Source organism: Onychomys torridus, chromosome 7, assembly GCF_903995425.1.
Source record: "Onychomys torridus chromosome 7, mOncTor1.1, whole genome shotgun sequence".
NCBI lineage: Eukaryota > Metazoa > Chordata > Mammalia > Rodentia > Cricetidae > Onychomys > Onychomys torridus.
The window spans coordinates 67,230,117-67,251,670 of NC_050449.1; the positions used below are offsets into that span (position 1 = coordinate 67,230,117).

General features: G+C 39.7%; 1 protein-coding gene across 5 annotated transcripts in view; it reads right to left on the bottom strand.

The window, feature by feature from the left end:
* Positions 1-21,554, bottom strand: part of Unc13c (unc-13 homolog C) — a 427,893-nt gene that overhangs the window by 219,674 nt on the left and 186,665 nt on the right. The window lies entirely within an intron of this gene.

The following is a 21,554-nucleotide window of genomic DNA, read 5'->3' on the forward strand; positions in this document are numbered from 1 at the left end:
AGGCTGCTGCAGCACCTCTGCTGGGAGTTTTGAGCACTCGGTTTGATGCTGAGCTGTCTGTTTACGGCTCTTCAGTTGCTCGCTGTTTATTCTTCCACTCTGCCTGTTTGTAGACATAAGAGACTCAAACATTCCAAAGTGGAAGCACGGCTATCATAGGTCATTCTCTGACCTTATAAAGCAGTTATGCATCCGAGTATGACCTTCTGAGCATCCTTCCTCCCCTGCCACTCGCTAAGGCAACAGGTGTGATCAATGACACCCGTTTATGCAATGCTGAAAACTGAACCCAGGACTTTGCGGGTGCCAGATGAGCTCTCTGCCAACTGAGCTACCCAGTTGACCGCTTTCCTTTTTGACTAAGCTGCCAGGGAAGCTTGACGTGAAAAACCAAGCCTGATTCCAATTTAGGTTTTGGAAAACATTGAAACCACCATTTGCCAACACACTCCCCACTCAGGATTAAGTCAGACATTCTAACTGAATAAAGCATCAAAAGATTAACAACGCAAAAGCCTAGGAAACTGATTTGTTTACTAATATCTTAAATGATTTAAGCTAAATTGATGAAATGATTAGATTTCTTAACTTTGGTGTAGTCTGTAGAGTTTTCTACTTACATTCTGATTGATTAGTTTGAATCTCAAAGGTTTGCTTTTATGAGAAATAAGGATACATAATGAAAAGAACTTGGAAACAAGAAAAAATCACATACAAGAGGAAAACACCTTCCACACGGAACAAAGAGGGGAGCACGATTTTAATAAACCTGAACCTTTGCAGCCATTTACAATCTGCCTAAGTAGCTAGCCAGAGCTTCTGGCCTATTTTTCAGTTTATGGATTTGGCTCTTTTTAGGAAGAGAAAATAAGATATTTTGTTGCAAAAACTTTTTATTAAAAGTAAGCCAAGTACTGCTACAACGGAGAGATTTGCTCTGTAGTTTTCCTTTAATTAAAAATTCCCTCCCTAAAGAATGAGGTAAATTTCCAGCTTTACATGTTTTCATTGTTAAAGGAAGGGCTGGTGTTGTTCTTGAGGACATAATGCATTTTATACCTTGCCAGATTAGACACACACACACACACACACACACACACACACACACACACACCACCCCTACCCAACACCACCCCTCACACCATACACACACACACCATATGTATATCACACATACCCCTACTGCCCACCCCAACTCCCTCCTACCACACACACACTACCCCTCACAGCACCCCCCCCACACACACACCACACACATCCTAACCCCCCATATCACCCATATATCACATATACATACATATATCACACACATACACCATCTCCAATACATACACATACACACATACACACACCACACACACACACACACACACACACACACACACACACACACACACACACCACTGCCCCCATACACACCACCCACACATTTATTTTCTTGACAGGTGTTAGGGTCACTATTGCTTTGATGAAACACTATGACCAAAGAGCGAGTTGAAGAATTTATTTGACTTACATTTCTGTGTTGTAAGTCCATCATTGAAGGAAGCCAGGGCAGGAACTCAAACAAGGCAGGAACCTTGGAGTCAGGAGCTGATGCAGAAGCCATGAAAGGATGCTGCTTACTGGCTTGCTCATTGTGGCTTGTTTAGCCTACTTCCTTAAAGAACCCAGGACCACCAGCCCAGGGATGGCACCACCCATAATGGGTTGGGCCCTTCGCCATCAGTCACTAAGTAAGAAAATGTCTTACAGCTGGATCTTAGGGAGACATTTTCTCAGTTGAGGTTCCCTGGAGCTTGTGTCAGACTGACATAAAGCTAGCTAGGACAACAGGATTATCATGTGTGTTCTCTTAGTTTGAATGCATAGTTACTGTAATACCTTGAAGCTAATCACTAGGAGGACAGTTGGGTTTTGGTAGCCCTCCAAAATGACTAATTTCTTTATAATTATTTATTACTATTTTGCAAACAGTCCTATTGAAAGTATTTTTAGATTTGGTGTGTGATGTAACATTCAAATATGTATCTCTTATGACTACACCAAAAAGAAAAAAAAACATTCTTTTAACCCACATTAGCAGAGGTTATCCTATTCTGAGAGGCTTTCTCTACTTAAGAGACGTCATGACATCAGTAAAATCTGATTGCCCAGTGGTTGTGTTCCTGCTCAGTCTCATCCCTCGATCCCTGCTTATGAAGGACCGTTTGTAAGCAGATGTTGAACTAGAAGCTTTGCTGGTGGATGAGGCAGAACTGGCCCTCTTACTACCCATGCCCTACTCATCACTGTTTCAGAGAAGAAGCACTAGCCAGCAAAGTCCCCATTAAAAATCACACTCGTGGAGAATATGCAGAATCCCTAGCTACATGTTTCAGTTTACCAAACAAGATTGTGTCATAGTTAGCTATCAGGACCCAGTAGAAGATACATTAATGAGAGGTGGGTTACACAGAAGTGAGCCAATGTCTCTTTCTACATCTGCACTGAAATAAATTGTACGCTTCTATCAAAATACAGTTAGAAGAATTACTGAAGATTCTTGGGTTATTCTTCATCATTTTCTGCTATAATAATTTCACTTGAAGATATCTTCTAGAGATTGTAAGCAATCTACTTCAACTTGGGCTGGACAGAGGGAGAGGGACAGAAAATTCTCTGGGCAGGAGTGTGCTGTAAGAACCATTCTGAGGCTACCTGTCAACAAGTAATTATATTCTCAAGTTTCAGCCAAATTCCCCGAACTCTGACCCACGGTGTTGGAAATAGATGAGAGACTCAGCTTCTCCACTTCCTCTTGGTGAGTTACTGTGAGTTATGAAACTTGCTGTCATTCAGATGTTGGTTTCTTGTTTGCTACTGAACTAATATCTCTCATCTTGCTATATCTGAATTCTTTAAATTTATTGAAGTGGAAAGACAAACTCATAAATTCAAAATTCAGTGGCAATGCAGTGAAACACTGCCTGTGTTTTTGTTTGTTTTTGAGTCAGAGTTTCATTTTACAACCCTGGCTGGCCTTCACCTTGCCACCCTTCTGCCTCAGCCTCCTTTCAGTCCATCCCACTAGAGTGAATAATTTTAGGAATGAGCCACCATGCTGTGCTCCCAACTTCACTCAAGAGGAACATTTAATTACAAGAATTAGAACAGTCCCCAAAATTTTACACTTAAGTTTCATCAAACTTTGGAAACTGTAAATTCATTGTATAAAATACTGATATAGAAGCTGATGAAAATTAAAACAAGAAATCTTACCACTGTGACCATAAAATTGTGTTTATCTTTCCCACCCCACTCCCTTATGCCATCTACATTTATACATATCTATCACAGGCATCTCCCTTTCTACTTACTTATGTCAAGCATATTCTATTATTCTGCCCTCTGCTTCCCCTTTCATAATCTACACCAATAATCATGTCCACATAAATGCACACATGTATAAATTTAAAGCTAGGATCTCATATCACAGAGAACATGTGGCATTTATCTTTCTTAGTCTGTGTGGCCTCACTTAATATAATAATTTCCAAATCCACCCATTTTCCTGCAAAGTACATTATTCCTTTAAGGCTGGGGAAAACTCCATTGTGTATATGCACCATATTATCCCTTTGTCTTTTGATGGACATTTCAGCGGCTTCAGTTTCCTTGTTATGGTGAATGGTGCAGCAATAAACATCAATGTGTAAATATCTCTCTAGAGGACATGGAGTCCTTTGGAAATAGGTCCAAGAGTGTTGTAGCTGGGCTGTATATTAGTTCTGTTTTTAATTTTGAGAAATCTACACACTTATCTCCATAATAGTTTACACTTCCACCAGCAGGGGTCTTCTTCCCCCATATCATCACAAGCACGTATCTCCTGTCTCCTGGATGGAATCTCATTTTAGTGAAATTTTAATGAGTACTTTACTAATTGCTAAGGCTGTTGAATACCATTTAAATATGTTTATCGGGTATTTTGTTTTTTCTTTTGAGAACTCTTTTCTGACTATTAGTTCAATTATTAATTGGCATTTTGGGTTTTTTTTAATTTAATTTTTGTAGTTCTTAATATATTCTAGATTTTTTAACTGTCTGAAGTATAGCAAGCAACAGTTTCCTTCTACTGTGTGGTCTGTCTCATCAATCTGTTGATGATTTTGTTCAATGTGCAGAAGCTTGTTAATTTCACAGGATCCTATTTGACAGTCCTTAGGTGTATTTCCTGTTACTGGAGTCCTATTCAGACATCTGCCATCTATGTCTCTACAGTAAAGCCTTTTCCCTATGTTCTTCTCCAGCCATTTCAGCCTGCCTCTGCCTCCCACGTGCTGGGATTAAAGGTGTGCAGCACCACTGCCCAGGACATTTTAGGTTTTAAATCAAGACCTTTGGCCCATCTTGAACTGATTTTTCAGGGTGAGAGATATGGCTCTAATCTCATCCTCCTGGAGGTGGCTATCCAGTTTTACTGGCACATCTGTTGAACAGGTGACTTTTTTTTTTAAATCAGTGTACAATTTTGGACCCTTTTGTAAAAAACTAGGAGGCCATAGCTGTGTGGGTTTATATCTGAGCCGTCTGCTATGTTCTTTTGGTATGCATGTCTGTTTCTGTGCAGGAGTTCTTGAAAGGAGAAGTAGAAGCCAATGGGTGACTCTGACATTGATGGGAAGAAGGCTGAGTAGTCACATATCACCGACCCCAAAGGCAAAGTGGCCCTTTATAACATATATCCAGTCCCCGAAACTCCCTTCAAACCTTCAGAATTAGATTTCATGTACCTCGAGCCTTCCATGAATTCTGTATCTAATACTTTCTCCTCAGATACTCGTGTGGCAGAGTATGCTGTCCTGGAGTAAGTAATATTCAAAATCAAATAATTCTAAAACACAAAGAATGAAATACTTATTTTTAATTAAAAAAATCAATATTTAGATCATGTGCACCTATGGGTGGGTCTGTGCACATGAATGTAGGTGCCCACAGGAGCCAGAAGAGGACCTCAGGTCCCAGGAGCTAGAGTTACAGATGGTTTCAAAAGCCATTGTGTGTGCGTACTTGATCTTCTTCAAGGGCAGCATGTTATCTTGACTGCTGAGCCATGCCTCTAGCCCCAGAACTGCTAAGAGAAAACTATCTTACAATGTGGAAGAAATGCTGATTTCTTATTTTTAAATTTAGTGTGTTCTACTTGTAGACATTCTGCACATGTCACTCAGTCTGTAGAGCTCTCATCCTGCAGGACTGCATTTCCCAGACACTGTAGCCTGGTGGTCACTGAGAGAACACAAGTCACTGAAGGATGCCATTCTCAGAACCAATACTTACAATGCATGGCTGTAAGTTAATTTATACTTGAGTATATATGTGATTATGTACATATTATGTAAGTATAGACCCCTACGAATGAAGATATATGAAATCATTCACATACATGTGTGACAAGATATATATATGCATATATTTGTATGATAATGAATTTGACTGAAGTAGAGGTAACTAGATGTTTTATACTGGTTATTTTAGTTTTATCTAAAAACAGCATATAATATATCATTAAGAGTTAGTTCAGACCTTTGCTAAGAATCACATGTGTATGTGTGTTTTTCTGTGTTTGTAGGTCTGTGTCTGTCTGTGGGAGTTTTCATGTCTCTGTGTGACTATGTGTCTGTGTGAGTGTGTCTGCATCTGCATTTCTGTGCATGTCTGTGCCCATGAATTTGGGTGTATGACACAGAATATCACTGGGGAAATACAGCCACCAAATATGCTGACTGTAAGCCTCTGTTGAATCAATGTGTGAGCCTCTGCCAGCCTTCTGTCTCACTGGGAGAGTTCATTTTCAGACTTTCTCTTGTTGCTGAGTTTCATGAATCCTCTGAGACACAGTTAGCTTCCAGGAAAGGATGCTACTTCTAAGAAAATGTCAGGTATGGATTATGGATTACAAAATTTAGTTTGTCTTAGTAAGTTTTGTTCCTATAACTTGGATGTTTTATAACTTAGCTTAGCCTCATTGTTGAAGTGGAAGATTGAAAGTATGTGGGACTTATAATTTTATGCAAATTCAGAACAGAGTGCCTTCTAGAGATAGAAAAGCCATAGCAACAGGGAAGCTTTCTCTTTTGGCTTCAGGCAGTAAGGTCCTCTCATTTTTCTTTCCTTTCTTAAAGGTTTACTTTATTTATTGTTTGACTGATTGATTGATTGATTGATTGACTGTGTGTGTAGGTGTGTGTGTGTGTGTGTGTGTGTGTGTGTGTGTGTGTGTGCGTTTCTCATGAGTGAACTGGTTGAGGAGACCAGAAGGAGGTATCAGATCATCTGGGGCTAGAGCTACTGACATTGTGAGCTACCCATGTGGGCACTAGGAACTGATGTCTAGACCCTTGCAAGAGCAACAAACACTCTTAACTCTTTAATCATCCCTTCAGCTCCCTCTGCTCTTTCTTTGGTGAAGACTTTGTATCAAGGCCTGGACCTTCTCTGCAATGGGAACATAGACTTCAACACTGAGCTCTTTGTATTATCTGATGAGTTCTGCTTTGCTGGGTGGACTCCCTAGATTCCCACTCACTTGATATGCACAAGGAGACTAAAACTGAGCTTTCCATGTGAGCAGGGCCCAAACCATCATTTCTATACCCCTGGTTTATGGCTTGAAGCCTACCACCAAAGGAACATTATGTGCATGAGGGTGGGAGTAATTTGAGACCACTGTAGTTCAGGACTTTGAATCCAGGCAGTTTGATTTAACAACTGTTTCTTGGTATACAATTGCATCTTATGAATCTTCTCTAGTCAGAAAATGAGTGGTAAATAGAAAAGGAATGCCTTTTATTCCTTTGTTATCTCAGAGCAGGAGGAAGGGTTGCTTGCCTGATTATGAGAACCCAATTAAAGAAGAAAGGATAATGCATGAATAAATGTATCAGAATGATATAATTCCTTCAAGACTCACCCAATCCCAGAAAACAGTCCAGGGAATTTAACACTGGAGATTGCTCACACTATGAGAAAATGACTGAAGCCAAATTAATGAATAAAGGACCCCAAAATGAGCAGAGTAGAAAACTTGCTTCTCTTCAACACCTCCCTTGGAAGGATGGAGACAGGAGCAGGGTCATAGCCAGGGGGGAACTGAAAGGTTTAAGTTAAAATTGCAGTGGGACTCCAGCCTCAAGGGAATCTGAACTTTGCTGATGCTGTTCTTTGAGACAGAAAAGGAAAGTAAGGCTTTTGCTTCTGGGTTCCTTCCTTGAATTCTTGCCCTAGTTTCTTCTCGGTGGTTGAAATAAAACCCTTTCCTCCCCAAGTAGCTCCTGGCCAGTGTTTTCCAACAGCAGCAGAAAATAAACAAAGACACACACACCCTGTTTATTATCTATTCATCTGCTGGTGGACATCTAGGTCTTTTCATTACTAATGTTCTATCACATGCATGTGCCTTAACTGGCTTATGTCAGCCTCCATGTACAGTTAAGTGTACTTAGATGGCATTCATTCATCTGTCATAAATAGCTCTATCCAGAACATCATGTATGTGCTGAAAGTGTTTTAGTCAAGTTGTTCAGAGTGAAGTTTATAGGCTGAATGGTACGCACATTAATTATTAACCTGTAAGTATCTACAGACACATTTACCCATGCTACCAAGATATCCTCCAGAAATCAAACGTGCTCACCCTCACGCATACTCTCTATTTCTTTATTCTATAATAATAATAATAATAATAATAATAATAATAATAATCATACTTTAATCTTTTAAATCCTCATTTTTATACTATACTGATGCTTTAGGGAACATATCCATCATTTATGAAGGTATATATATATACACACATATACATACACATATGTGCATGTTGTATTTATATGAGACTTTACATTTTTTCCATCCAGTGCATTTAAAACAACAACAACAACCTCCTCATAAAAATCTCCTCTCATCTTTTGGCAGCTTTGACTATTTACTACCATAGAAAAATAGTCAAATAGCTGTAATTCACCTCTTGGAATAACATTCAGTTCTGTAACCACCTAACTTCCTTTCTCTTAGACTCTCCCTCAATGTCTTTGCTAGGAAAGGAAGATACCATCTTCCCAAGAAACCCTAAAGAGACCGTGGGAACCTTAGTAGGAAGTGGCAACTGTGCAGTCTCCTTTAAATGGACATAGAACTTTATATGGACAACTGTGCAGTCTCCTTTATAAGGATGCAGAACTTTATATGGACAACTGTGCAGTCTCCTTTATAAGGATGCAGAACTTTATATGGACAACTGTGCAGTCTCCTTTATAAGGATGCAGAACTTTATATGGACAACTGTGCAGTCTCCTTTATAAGGATGCAGAACTTTATATGGACAACTGTGCAGTCTCCTTTATAAGGATGCAGAACTTTATATGGACAACTGTGCAGTCTCCTTTATAAGGATGCAGAACTTTATATGGACAACTGTACATGCTGTATATGGATACAGAACCTGACTCAGTAGAGGCAATCTTAAAGGTAAACACTGTTAGCTAATATCTCTTCTTCCCAAGCATCGGTGACACTGGCTTAGAGAATGGTTCACACTAATCACCAAGGAACTGTACAATACAAACCTTAGGAAATTCATTCCAATTACTTTTCTACTTAAATGTAAGCTTTAAACAATTATCGGGAACAGAGCAGTTCTGTTTCAGAATTCATAAGCAGCATTGTTGGTTAGGCTTCAGTTCTCTCTAGACAAATGCAGAGTGTAATACAAAATGAACAGACAACACAAAAACAAACAACAAAATTCCAAACCCCTGTACAGATGGTGTAAAATACTCAACAGAACCTGACAGTGTGGCATTGGCATCTGTCTGCAATGCTTCTCCTTATTATCAAAATGCAAACTTAAGTTCTAAAAAACTAGAATTTAACACACATACATATACACTCATACACAGACACACACACTCATGTATATGCACACTCATACAGACACACACACACACTCATATACCCACTCATATGGAGACACACAAACACACACAGACACACACACACCCCTACTCGATTACAAACATGAGCTGGAAACCTCTTATATTCTTGTTTAACAGATTCCAGCCTTCTGAAGGCTTTGGAATGAGCACAAAACCCTATTTGACTGAATATAGATACAACTCATTTTAAAACTTGCAACATATACCATGCTGGAGATGATTAAAAGGCTGGTGACTCAGGTAAATTCATTTCCATTAAAGACAGGACTTTGGTTTGAGTCATTTCAAATTGCCTTTTTGTAGCTGCAAGGGGTCAAACATTAGCAATTTTATATACTTTCACTTGCATAAATTCAAGTCAGAGGGCTAACTTTCCCTGACTGATCACTGGCCACTGGCTGTTCATAGGGTCGACACTAGCATAGCCTTGACCTCTGAAATCGGCAGGAAAGCCAGCTCAACATCACTAGCCCTTTGTTTTTCTAAAAATCAATCTTTTTGTCAACAACTTTTTACTGCTGAATTACAAACAAATTTCAGTTCAAAAACATTTAATTTCATTTCAATCTTTATAGCTGAAAAATAACTGAAAGTATCACTGAAGTATTTGTCTTAGTTCCTCTTTAGAATTGAACTAGGTAGCGCTAGCAAGCTGGTTCAGTGAGTTAAGGAACCTGCTGCCAAGGCTGATGACCTGAGTTTGATCCCAGGGACCCACACAGTAGAAGCTGGCCTCTGCCCTCTACATACCCATGCTTGCACCCACCCACTTCCTCTAAAAAATAAGTGTAACAGAAAAGGGCGAAGTGCCGGGCAATGGTGGCACACACCTTTAATTCCAGCTCTCAGGAGGTAGAGGTAGGCAGATCTCTGCAAATCAGAGGCCAGCCCGAGTGAATTCTAAGACAGTCTGGGCTATGAAGAGAACCCCTGTCTTGAAAAGCCAACAAAACAAACAAACAAAAAAGGGATGAAGTACTGTATAAGTAAGTAACAACTTAGCAGTTAAAGCCTGCTTTAAACCATTGAAAACATGGCCCGTTGATGTAGATATGAAGCAGATTCCTGAGGACCATCAACAATCAAGAATAAAGCATGAGGGTGATGATGTCACTGTGGGCTTTAGTATCGCCTCCTTTTTGTTTTCTGAGTTTTACAAATTTCACTGAGTATCTCTTAGTTGGCTTTTGTCTCCTTTATCATCTCCTCAGCCATCACATTTTCTTTTCTCATTTTCTCAATTATTTTATATATCATATATTTTAAAATATCACAGTCTAAAATGTACCTTTTCTTGCATGGTTTAAGACTCTTATAATAATACATTTCTAGCTCTGTTGTTGAGAATACTGTGCAAGTGTCATGACACATTTTAATAATTAGATGTGATATGAATCTGTGAGTAATTTCTTTATTTAAAGATTTAGTATATTTTGGAAATTATATCTGGTGTGTGTGTGTGTGTGTGTGTGTGTGTGTGTGTGTGTGTGCGTGTGTGTGTGTGTGTGTATTGTGAAGATGTGTTTTTGCCAAGGTGCCTTCTGATTGGTTTAATAAAGAAGCTGACTGGCTGGTAGCTAGGCAGGAGGTATAGGTGAGACAGCAAGGCACAGAAGACATTGGCAAAAAGAGGGGCAAAGTCTTGGGAGTCGTGAAGAGAGACAGAGAGAAGAAAGATGTACATGCCATGTTAAATGAAAGTACTGCCATGTGGCAGAGGGTCGATAAGAAATATGGGTTAATTTAAAATACAGGAGTTAGCTAGTGATGAGCTTGAGCCATTAGCTGAGCATTTATAATTAATATTAAGTCTCTGTGAGTTTAGTGGGGAACCAGCGGTCCTGACCAAAAAAACAAAAAATAATTCCTCCTACAATATGGTATGAGTGCCAGAGTATGAATGTGGAGGTCAGAGGAAAATTTTCCAGATTTGGTTCTCACCTTCCACCATGTCTCCTGGGTATTGAACTCAGATAATCAGGCTTAGTGGCAAGTGCCTTTACCCACAGAGTCAGCTCAACAGCCCATGTTTTGTATTATAAAAAATAAATCTAGGCCAGGCAGTGGTGGTGCACATCTTTAATCCCAGCACTTGGGTGGCAGAGTTCAAGGCCAGCCTGATCTATAAATCAAGTTCCAAGACATCTAGGATTATTACACAGAGAAAGCCTGTCTCAAAAAAAAAAAAAAAAAAAAAAAAAGATTTAAATGACCCGCTAATGGTCTGTTATATTTGCTACTGTAATTATTATGTCCAGTAATGTCATTTATTTTCATTGCCCTTCTAGACATCTATGTTTTTATTTGGTATTATTTCTATTTTTTCAATATTTTTCTTTTTTGATATTATAATGTAACTACATTATTTCCCCTTTGTATTTCTTCCTTCCAAGCCCTCCCACATTCCCCTATTTATAATAAAGTTTATGGACTCTTTTTTCATTAATTTTTGTTACATGTAAACATGTATAAGCTGTTCAGCCTGTATAATGTCATATGTATGTTCCAGGAACATGGAACTTAGATAACCAGCCATGTGCCCTCAATCTTCTATTCTTTCCTGGAGCACTTTCTTTAACAAGTCTTGTAAGGAAGGACATTTCTCTGTATCTGGAAAAGCCTCCATTGTTGTGGAATATTACTTTAAGTATGTAAAGCGTTACATTTGTTTATGCTGCATTTGTTTAATGATGTAAAGATGTGTTACATTTATTTATGCTGCATTTGTTTAATTATGTTAAGATGTATGGCTGTTTCACCTTGCCTGCCTAAGACACCTGATTGGTCTAATAAAAAAAACTGAACAGCTAATAGTTAGGCAGGAGAGGGATAGGTAGGGCTGGCAGGCAGAGAGAATAAGTGAGTGAGAGAGAGAGAGAGAGAGAGACAGAGAGAGACAGAGACAGAGAGACAGAGAGAGACAGAGACAGAGAGACAGAGAGACAGAGACAGAGAGAGACAGAGACAGAGACAGAGACAGAGAGACAGAGACAGAGAGAGAGACAGAGAGAGACAGAGACAGAGAGACAGAGAGAGACAGAGACAGAGAGAGACAGAGACAGACAGAGACAGAGAGACAGAGACAGAGAGACAGAGAGAGAGAGAGAAAATGAAGGAGAAAGAAAAGACGCTAGCCAGGCAGCCACCAGCCGGCTAGACACAGAGTAGGACATGCAGAATGAAAAACAGTTAAAAAGTCCCAAGTAAAATGTAGATGAAGAGAAATAGGTTAATTTGAATTATAAGAGCTAACAAGAAATGAGCCTAAGCTAAGGCCGAGCATTCATAATTAATAATAAATCTCTGTATCATGATTTGGGAGCTGGTTGGTGGACCAAAAGGAAGCCTGCTACACTTTATTTTATATTTGATTTTTCTGATTGTGGAAGACAGTTTCTCTGGACATAGCACTGAAGTGGACAGATCTCCTTCCATAACCTGAAGGCACCATTCCACCCTGTTGCTTATTCAGTATCTCACAGAACACTGCTGCTGTCAGCCGGTTTTCTCCTCTATTCAGTGTAGACATCTTCCTGTCTACTAGCAAGGCTTTCCCACCATTGGTTTTAGCAATTATGTGCTTTGGTATAGCTTTTCCATGCTTGTTATGCTTGGCTTTACATTTCTAATTTTGATCGAATTTGGGAAAGAATGACCCTTACTTTCTCAAACTCTTTTTACTGTGTTTTCGCTCCCCTGTCTTTTGTGGATTCTCATAATATGTTGCTGTAGTGGGGCATGTTTTAGATGTTTTTCTTCTTACTCATTAATATTTCTTCAATGGGCTCCTTGCAGACTTGGAGCCCAGTTTATCTAGCTCCCAAATATTACTTTGCTTTAAGCACCCTTTATATTTAGAACCAAATACTTAATGTATTGCCAACCCCAGCCACAGTGACCTCATCAGGCAGAGATGACAGGCAAAAACCTTGCATGCAGAGGGGAAGGAAGCACTGAGTGCCCCTCTAGCTATAGGTTAATTGGCAGTTGCTGGGAGAGGGAGAGTCACTTTTCTTCAAGGGTGTAGCCTCTGGTAGGTTGACCATCCTGCATTGGAAGACCCTAAACCTGAGTATATGGGTAGAACTTCCTGTGCTTCATTCCCTAACTTCCTCTGACTGGCTGTTGGCATCAACCTCCACATCATCTGTGTCCCAACCAGATGAAGGTCCAGTAACGAAGCACTTGTTTTTCCTACTTGACTCCATATCTGTAGCACCTCAGACAATGCCACCCACAGATACGCTCAACAAATAATTTCCCTATAGAGTAATGAAGTTGGTACTTGTGCACAGGGGTGAGGGGGAATGCCTTGGAATCTGGATTTCCCATTACCTGGAGGTGAATCAATGGGGATCCTCAGACTCCCAGTTTGTCTAGGAAAGCATCAGAATGCTGAACTTCCTTCTCTGGTTTCAAGTAACTGACCCCCAAGAAATGAAGGAAACAGAGAAAAAGACTGATAGACAGTGAGGTGCTTGGGTTTCAGAAGCGCTGTGCGCTCTCTCAGGCCGATTGAGGGCCCTTCCTAGATGCATTGCACTCGGGGAAACTTGTTTTAATCCACAATGAGTGATTAGCGGAACCTCACAGCTCCAGACTCTTCCTTCTGCACACAAAACACACAATACAAGGAGTCTCCTATTCCCATCTCACAGAGTCATTCTGTCCAGAGGGAGGGCCTTTCCCTTCTGACAAGAAGGCTTCCTGTAGTAAAATTCCCACCACCCTATGGATTCCTGTTTTTAACTCTATTACTTAATAAGTATTTGGATCATTTTTAAGAATTCTACTGGATTTCATGTAGTTCAGGCTAGCCTCAAACTCATTATGGAGATGAAACTGGCTTTGAACTCCTGGTCCTCCTGCCTCTTCATTACAGATGCTGGGATCCATGAGTCACCACACTGTCTTCATTTTCAGTTTGAAACTAAGCAGAGCTCATGACCTCTGCCGTATCTGTCTACAGAACACCACAGGGAGGTATTTGGGGTTGCCTTTTTAAAAAATTCCATGGTTTGTTGTTTATTAATTCTCTTTGGGTTCCCAAGTTTGTATTTCATGAAATACAGTCCAGTTTCTATACTCCTTCCTGTCCTTACAAAACTCATAGGTTCTAGTGCAAAATAATGCCCAAATAACTTCCCATCTATTGCCTCTACTGGGTGTAGACTGGTAACAAAGGGATCAATCTCATTTGTAAATGAAAGACAATGCTATTTGCTGTATCTCCCTTTTGGAACAATCACAAAGTAGTTCAGTGATTAGTAAAAACAGACAACAAAGAATTTAAGCTCCTGAAGGGTGGCTAGACTCCCTCCTGTTCTCAGCAATCATGGAAGCATCTAATGGCAAGCTAGCATTCAGACATAGGAGGGACTGTGTGAGTGATCAGGCAATAAATCAAACCTTGATTGCCTCCCGCCTGTCATTTTAAAATATTAATCTGCTGTGGTCTGGAGATATTTTTATTTAATTGTACTGTTAAATAAATCATCTTGTATAGAGCATAGTTTATGTTTAATTCATGCTTATCCCTGGCTTAGCAGCACATGGCTTGGTGACAGCCAGGTGCTTGTGGCTCTCTGTCTGCTACCACAGTTGGGTGTCTGGGAATTGGTGTAGTTGAGAGATGCTTCAAAGGGGTCAAGGCAATCACCTCTCTGAACAACGCTGTTACATGTTCAGGGTGCTCTTGGGTTCCAGTGCCTCCTCCAGCAGCTCTGAGTTGAAGTGGAGAGTAATGTTTGCATACAGACGGACAAGAGGTGGTTTGAATGTGGAGTGTCCCCCACAGGCTTTTGCTTTTGAACAATTGGTCCTGAGCTGGTGTCACTGTTGGCAAAGGCTGTGGAACCTTCTGGAAGTGTAGCCTCACTGGAGTAGGTTCTTGGAAGTAAGCCTCCAAGCTTCATAACTTACCCTTCTTCCTGTGTGTGCTTGGCTCTTAACTGTGGCCACAATACTCCCATCACCATAGCTTCCTGCCAGGATGAATTCTACTCCCAGACTATAAGCTAAAATAAACCAGTCATCCGTTCAGTTGCTTCTTGCCAGGCCTTTGGGTCCCAGCATCAACAAGAAAAATACATAAAACAATAGGTCTTGGCTTAAAGAGTTCAAGGAGTTCTTTAGGTGTCAAGAAGGATGTTAGATCCAGAATAGTTCTAGAAGTCATATTCATAACATTGTAGAGTAGATAATGTTTTATAAAAGGTAAAATCTCTCCCTAAACCAATACTTTTAATGGCACCTAGAACAGTGTTTTGTACAGAAGGGGTACTCAGGGGAAGTAGGTGGGGTTTAACTGATTCCCGTGAGGAGAGTAGAGCTAGCTTTTCAGTGAATTGTGTGAGCAGAATGTCTGAAGTACAAACCATTCCTGTTCAGCACCCCAGTAATGGAATGCTCTTTGCCTGCCTACCACAGACATTGTGCTGATGAGGCTTCCTCTTGACACAGTTCCTTATTATGGAACGACACGACACAAAGCATCACTGCTACATTCTTATAACCACTTCCCTACCAGTAAGAATCCAACACAGAATTTTGTCTCTGTTTCAGAAACTTGGGGAAAAAAAAACCACAAACACAAATCAAAGAAACAAATAAGAGAAAATGAGGTATGATGGATAGACTAGAGAATCCTCTGGAAACATTCCACTAACATATATACACATGAGACACAAGTTTCTCAGCTCTCACATTTATCATCAAATGGACACATCTCAGCATTGCTTACTCTCTGTATCCTGATGGGAGGAATTTCCTCCTCTCCATTTTTGGGAAGAGTTTATAGGCACAAAAGATACCATGATCTTAGCATGGGGAACTAGAATCAAATGCCATAATTAATCTTATAGTGACTACCCAAATGTTTATCAAAGAGCCAAGATCGAGAACACCTTAATTGTATAAGACTTTTTTTTTCACCTCCAAAGGACTACAATTTGCATTATCACAACTAGTCTTTATGTGGTCTTTTAGAAATGAGAGGTGTGTGACAGCCCCTCATTCTCTAAGCTTCAGCAAGGGCTTCAAGAGTTATGCTTCTCTTCTCTGCAGCACACTCTAAAATGACCCATTCTGAAGCCACATGCCATTTATATATTCTTTAAAATCAATTTTTAAGTTAGCATACAAGAGAATGCATTGCTTTATGGCATTCTCACATGCACTTTGTTTTATTGTGCCCCTTTGTGCCTCTTGCTGGCCTGTTCCTTTCCCTACAGCATCCCTCTCTGCCTTCCTGTTACACATGCTCCTGTAATATCTTCTCTCCATTTTCTCTTTCCAGTTTCATGAACTTACACACATCCTCTCTCTTTCTCTTAAAAATTAAAAATTTTCAATTTAAGCTGTGTAAGAAGAGATAAAACTAAAATTGAAATGTCTTATCATAAAAATCTCCTGAGGGCATCAAAGTGCCTTTAACAGAGGGACAATTAAACTCTATAACCAAATACTAAAGTTGAACAATGATTTCATTTCACTTTTACAAGATTTGTGTTGGCTTGCCTCCATCAGGGTAACAGCACTTTCTAGAGTGAAGAGTCTGGCTGTAGGAAAAGGCACATCTGGTCATCATCAGTTACGTCTTATATTTGGCTTCACAACATGGGGCTGCTCTTTAGAACTGGCTCTTACACAGCCCATCTGAACTTCAATTTTCTCATCAATGAAATGAAAGCCACAGGACCTAACAACCTTTCAGGTCCTCTGCCCAGCCTCTGCCCTCGTGTGATGTTAGCAGTGTTACAGCTCCATGTCCTCTGGTCCTCACTTGTCCTTACTATTCAGGTAGGAACACTTTCCACATGAGAGCATCACCACTGTGTCATCATAATCCTCAGAATCTGGATACACAGTTCTGGGTGCTTACCCCATGCTTTCTAGATTGTCTGGGATTTACAATATTCTTGGCAGGTGTGAACACTGGCCACTATTGTAGTTAGACCTTCTGTATGGTCCTGACATTGTTGGGGGCACTTTTTCTACATACACTCACATATCATTACTCAGCTGATTTCTCATGGGTAATCTTTATATGATTAAATGTGACAATAAATGTTTGGATAGGTTCTTTATTTGTTAGACTGCTACTGGCCACCTATATATCAAATGCCTTAGAAGTGCTTTTTGTTTTTGTTTTTTTGGCCTGGCATACACTGCATTGGCTCTTAATACTGTTTTTATTTATCGTTTAAATTCAGGTTCTCAGACTTCCATCCTAGTCAACACTGATTAACAAGGATATTATCCTACATAAAAAAAAAAGTCAACAAGACATACAAACATATGGAATTTAGTCAATGAACTGACCCTGGAAAGATCAAAACCCAAGTGAGTCTCATGATTCCTTCAACTATTTGTCTTAGGAGACTGTCCCAGCCACTGTTTAAGAAATGGAGAGTCACTTTGGCTCTCTGAGCTGAAAAGACAAAGCTCAAACTCAGGGAAGAACAAGGTGACTGGAGGTCACAGGGCATGGTGTTGACGAGAGTGGAACTGAAGGAGGATTCCAGTGGTCTGCTGAGGATTCCTTGTGAGAAGTCAACTGATGAGGAGGGCATGTTTGTGAGGACACCACAAGGGCTGCCTAGGGAGAGTGAATGGATGAGATGCAGCAGAGCCCAGGCCCCACCCACAGTCAGACAAGAAGCAATTTTCCATGAAGCTGACGAGAAAACCTCAGAATTCAAGAGTCAGGAAGCACAGTACACCTAAGACTCTGGCCTGCTTAGAGAACAGCATGATTATCCTAAAGCTCTATTTCAGATCTGTGTAGTAGATTTTAAAGCAAGATTCAAAGAAATGAAACTTCTCTATATAACTGATTTCTGGGACAAAGAGTAAGAGTATTTACAGAATGTCAAAATACCCAGCAGCCAAAAGAGTGATATTTGCAATGTTGTCTAAGATACAATATAGACTTAAAGGTGTACAAATAGAAAAATCTGCTGCAGATTGAGAAAACCTTGAAGACAGAGCTAAGTAAGCTGTGGACAGAAATTCTCAGATTGGTGGTAGTCAAGGGCATCAAACATTTACTGTAGGTGTAACATAGGCTCAAAAAGTTAACATATTAGTAGGACCAATGGGAAAAATTCAGCAAGGCAGTAGAATTCAGAAGCAACACATAAAAATCAGTTACTTGACCCACAAACTTCTTGAAGAAGAAAGCAAGAAAAGAATGCCACTGATTGTGACTCTGAAGAAAAACAAATAAATTAGGAAGAAACCCCACTGAGGAGGTAAAAAGGCCTTCAGCTTGGGACTGGAAAATAACGCAGAAGTGGAAGAAAAATCTGGAAGATGAATTGATAGTGTGGAACTGGCTGCCCAGCCAAAACAACCAATTCCATGTAGTCCTGTTAAAATCTCAGGGATGCCCTTCACAGCGTTGTGAACCAAGGGATGTAGCAGGCTTGCTTAGGGGAAGCATGGATGATGCAACACAAGCTGCATCTTTCAAAACCTCTCTTTACCCTAAATGACCACTCACAAAGCTAGTCTATTCGAGAGCTTCCAGTCACAGCCAACCTTTTACCTCCTGTTTACTCCTGTGCTCCCATCCCAGACTATCTGCTGCTGGGGCAGGATTACCTGCAGCTGCAATAATGGGGAAGCAGCAAGGAGTTAGGAGTTGGAATTTCAAATGAGGGTCTGATAGCCTCACCCATTCTTCTAGAAGTGAATTCTCATAGGCTGGATCTTATGAGGGTTTTTGCACTTAGTCAAGGCTGTTCAGATGAAAAGTTAGGAACAGCAACAACATGTGGGCACAGTTCCATGACACCATAGTAACAAAAGATGACATTGTATAAAAACAGAAGTGACCACTGGAATAGAGTAGTATAGGGCAGGTTACAACAGAATAGAGGACCCAGAAACAAACACAGAAACCTTAACCTAAATGGTTCCCGACAAAGGGACCGGAACACACATTAGGTAAAAGTAACCTTTTCAAAAAGTGGTGATGGTAAAACTGGATAGTTAACATGCAGAAGATTGAAACTTGATTAATATCACTCACCTCATATGTACATAAACTATTTTGGAGTTGAAATTAGAAACTACTAGAGTAGTGGTTCACAACTTTCCTAATGGTGCAACCCATGAATACAGTTCCTCATATTGTGGTGACCCCCAACCATAAAATTCTTTTCATTGCTATTTCATAACTGTAATTTTGCTATTGCTATGAATCATAATGTAAATATTTTTTGGAGATAGAGGTTTTCCAAAGGGGTTTCGACCCATAGGATGAGAACTATTGTACTAGAGGAAACACAGTAGGCACGAGACTAGGTAGAGATTTATAGGACAGAACTCCAATAGCTCAGGAAATAAGATAAGAATTGACGTATGATGCTACATTACATTAAAAATATTCTGTGTACTGGGGATAAAGAGATGACTCAGTAGTTAAAAGCACTGGTTGCTTCTACAGAAGACCCAGGTTCAGTTTCCAGCACCCACATGGTGGTTCACAACCATCTATAATTTTAGTTTCAGAAGCCCTCTTCTGACCTCTGCAGGCACCAGACACACGCATGTTGCAATACATACATGCAATTACTCATGCACATATACAACATAAAAAAATATTCTGCACAGCAAAGGAAATTAAATTGAATTTAGTAAGAGCATCAAGAAACAGAAAAATTCAAGAGAATTCATGTGTGTGTTAATGGAGTTCCTGTAATTGGGGTGAGAAGCAGAGATAATATTTACAAATATAATGACCAGGATTTTTTTCCATATATGACAGAAAATTCAGATCTGCAGTTTCAAGCAGCTCAACAAATCCCAAGCAGCAGAAACACAAGGAAAGGGACACTATACCACATCATAATGACATTATGCAAATGAGCAGAGAGAATAAAATATTGGAAGCCGAAGGAAGTGGGGAGGCACATGTGCCTTATAAATATGAGGGCCACTGTAGATCTCCTGCAGTGAGGCATGGGAACACAGACTCAATGTAATATATCTTGAAATAATTTTACAACATGATATTCTAACCCATGTGGATTTGTCGATACAGGAAAAAGACACAGCACAGAAAAAACAAACAAACAAATAAAACAACAACAACAAAAATAAAAACAGGGTACAATCCAATGTATGCTTTCTCATCAAAACTCTGCACATAGAGAATGTAGTGGAAGATGTTTTTCCGACGTAAGAAATAGCAGGCTTAATAAAGCCACTGCTAAGACTTGAATTAGCAAAGGCAAGAATACTTCATGGTAAGGTAGGAATGAGCCTGAGATATTTGCTGTGTCATTTCATTGGATTTAATATGAGAATCTCAAACAGGGCTATTAAGCAATGAAAATTCTATCGGGAGCTGACTCTTCCATGGTTTTATTTTGTAAAGAAAATGATAAACTGATTATGAAATTCAGATGCAAATAATGGAGCAGTCTTAATGTCAACACAACTTTGAAAAAAAGGATGAACACCACACAGCTAATGCTTTCTTAATTCAAGACTTCTTAATAAAGGTTGGGTCCATCAACACTCCATAGTCCTGAGCACAAAAAGACAAACAGAACAGAACAGAGAGTCCTGAAATACAGCCACCCACACAGGCAGAGCTGAATTCCATGAAAAGGTAAAGAAGCAATTTAGCTGAGAACAAACAATGCTATCACAATGACAAATACTCAAATATTCATAGGTATAACTTATACCATACTAAATTTTACTTAAATATGCATCAAGGTCTAAATGTAAAACTATAAAGCATATGGAACTAAAAAAATACAAAACTCTGTGAAAATGCCAAAATGTTTGAATAGGCACCTTATTGAAGAAGAGACACAGCATATAAGCTCAGCCATGCTTACAATTCTGAGTCGTTAGAGAGATATAAGATAGAGCCTATATAAGATGCCACTGTATACAAGGCAGAACCCTAAGATCTAAAAGATTGAAGACTTAGCCTTAACAAGTACTAGAAGATTGGTTAGACCCAGGATGACTGTACATTTATGATAGAAATATGAAATGGTACTGAAATATTACACAGCAATAAAAAGTTAAGAGCTAGTGATGCATTCTAAAACTCAAAATGCATATATAAAGCAAATGGAACCCTATGGGAGAAGGGTGTATACCTCATGATTCTACCTACAGAAAATGTGGAAAATGAGAAACATGAAGTACACTACATCAGCACTCAGACTGTGGCTTCTGCTAAGTACAAGGAAAGTCAGGGGGAGAGCCATCTGTGGGGCATGACAAGTCTTTTAGGAGTAAGAGAAAAACTTGTCACCTTGTTTGAGGTGACATTTTCACAGAAACAGGCACATAACAAACCCTAACTATTCACCTATGTCAAGATTCAGTCTGTCAATGATGCCTCGGTCAATGTATTTTTAAAGTTTTGTATGTGCATCTCCCATCAAGAGGCTGAAGGCTCTAGCTGCACCCTGTCTGCAGGATGCTGCAGCAGTCCAACCTCCTTAGTCCTAAATTCTTTGCTCTCTTTAAGGGCCACTTTCCATCCCTCTCCCCCATTGCCCTTAACTGACTTTATTCATTTACTTGACTTCAGTAGAATCTCAA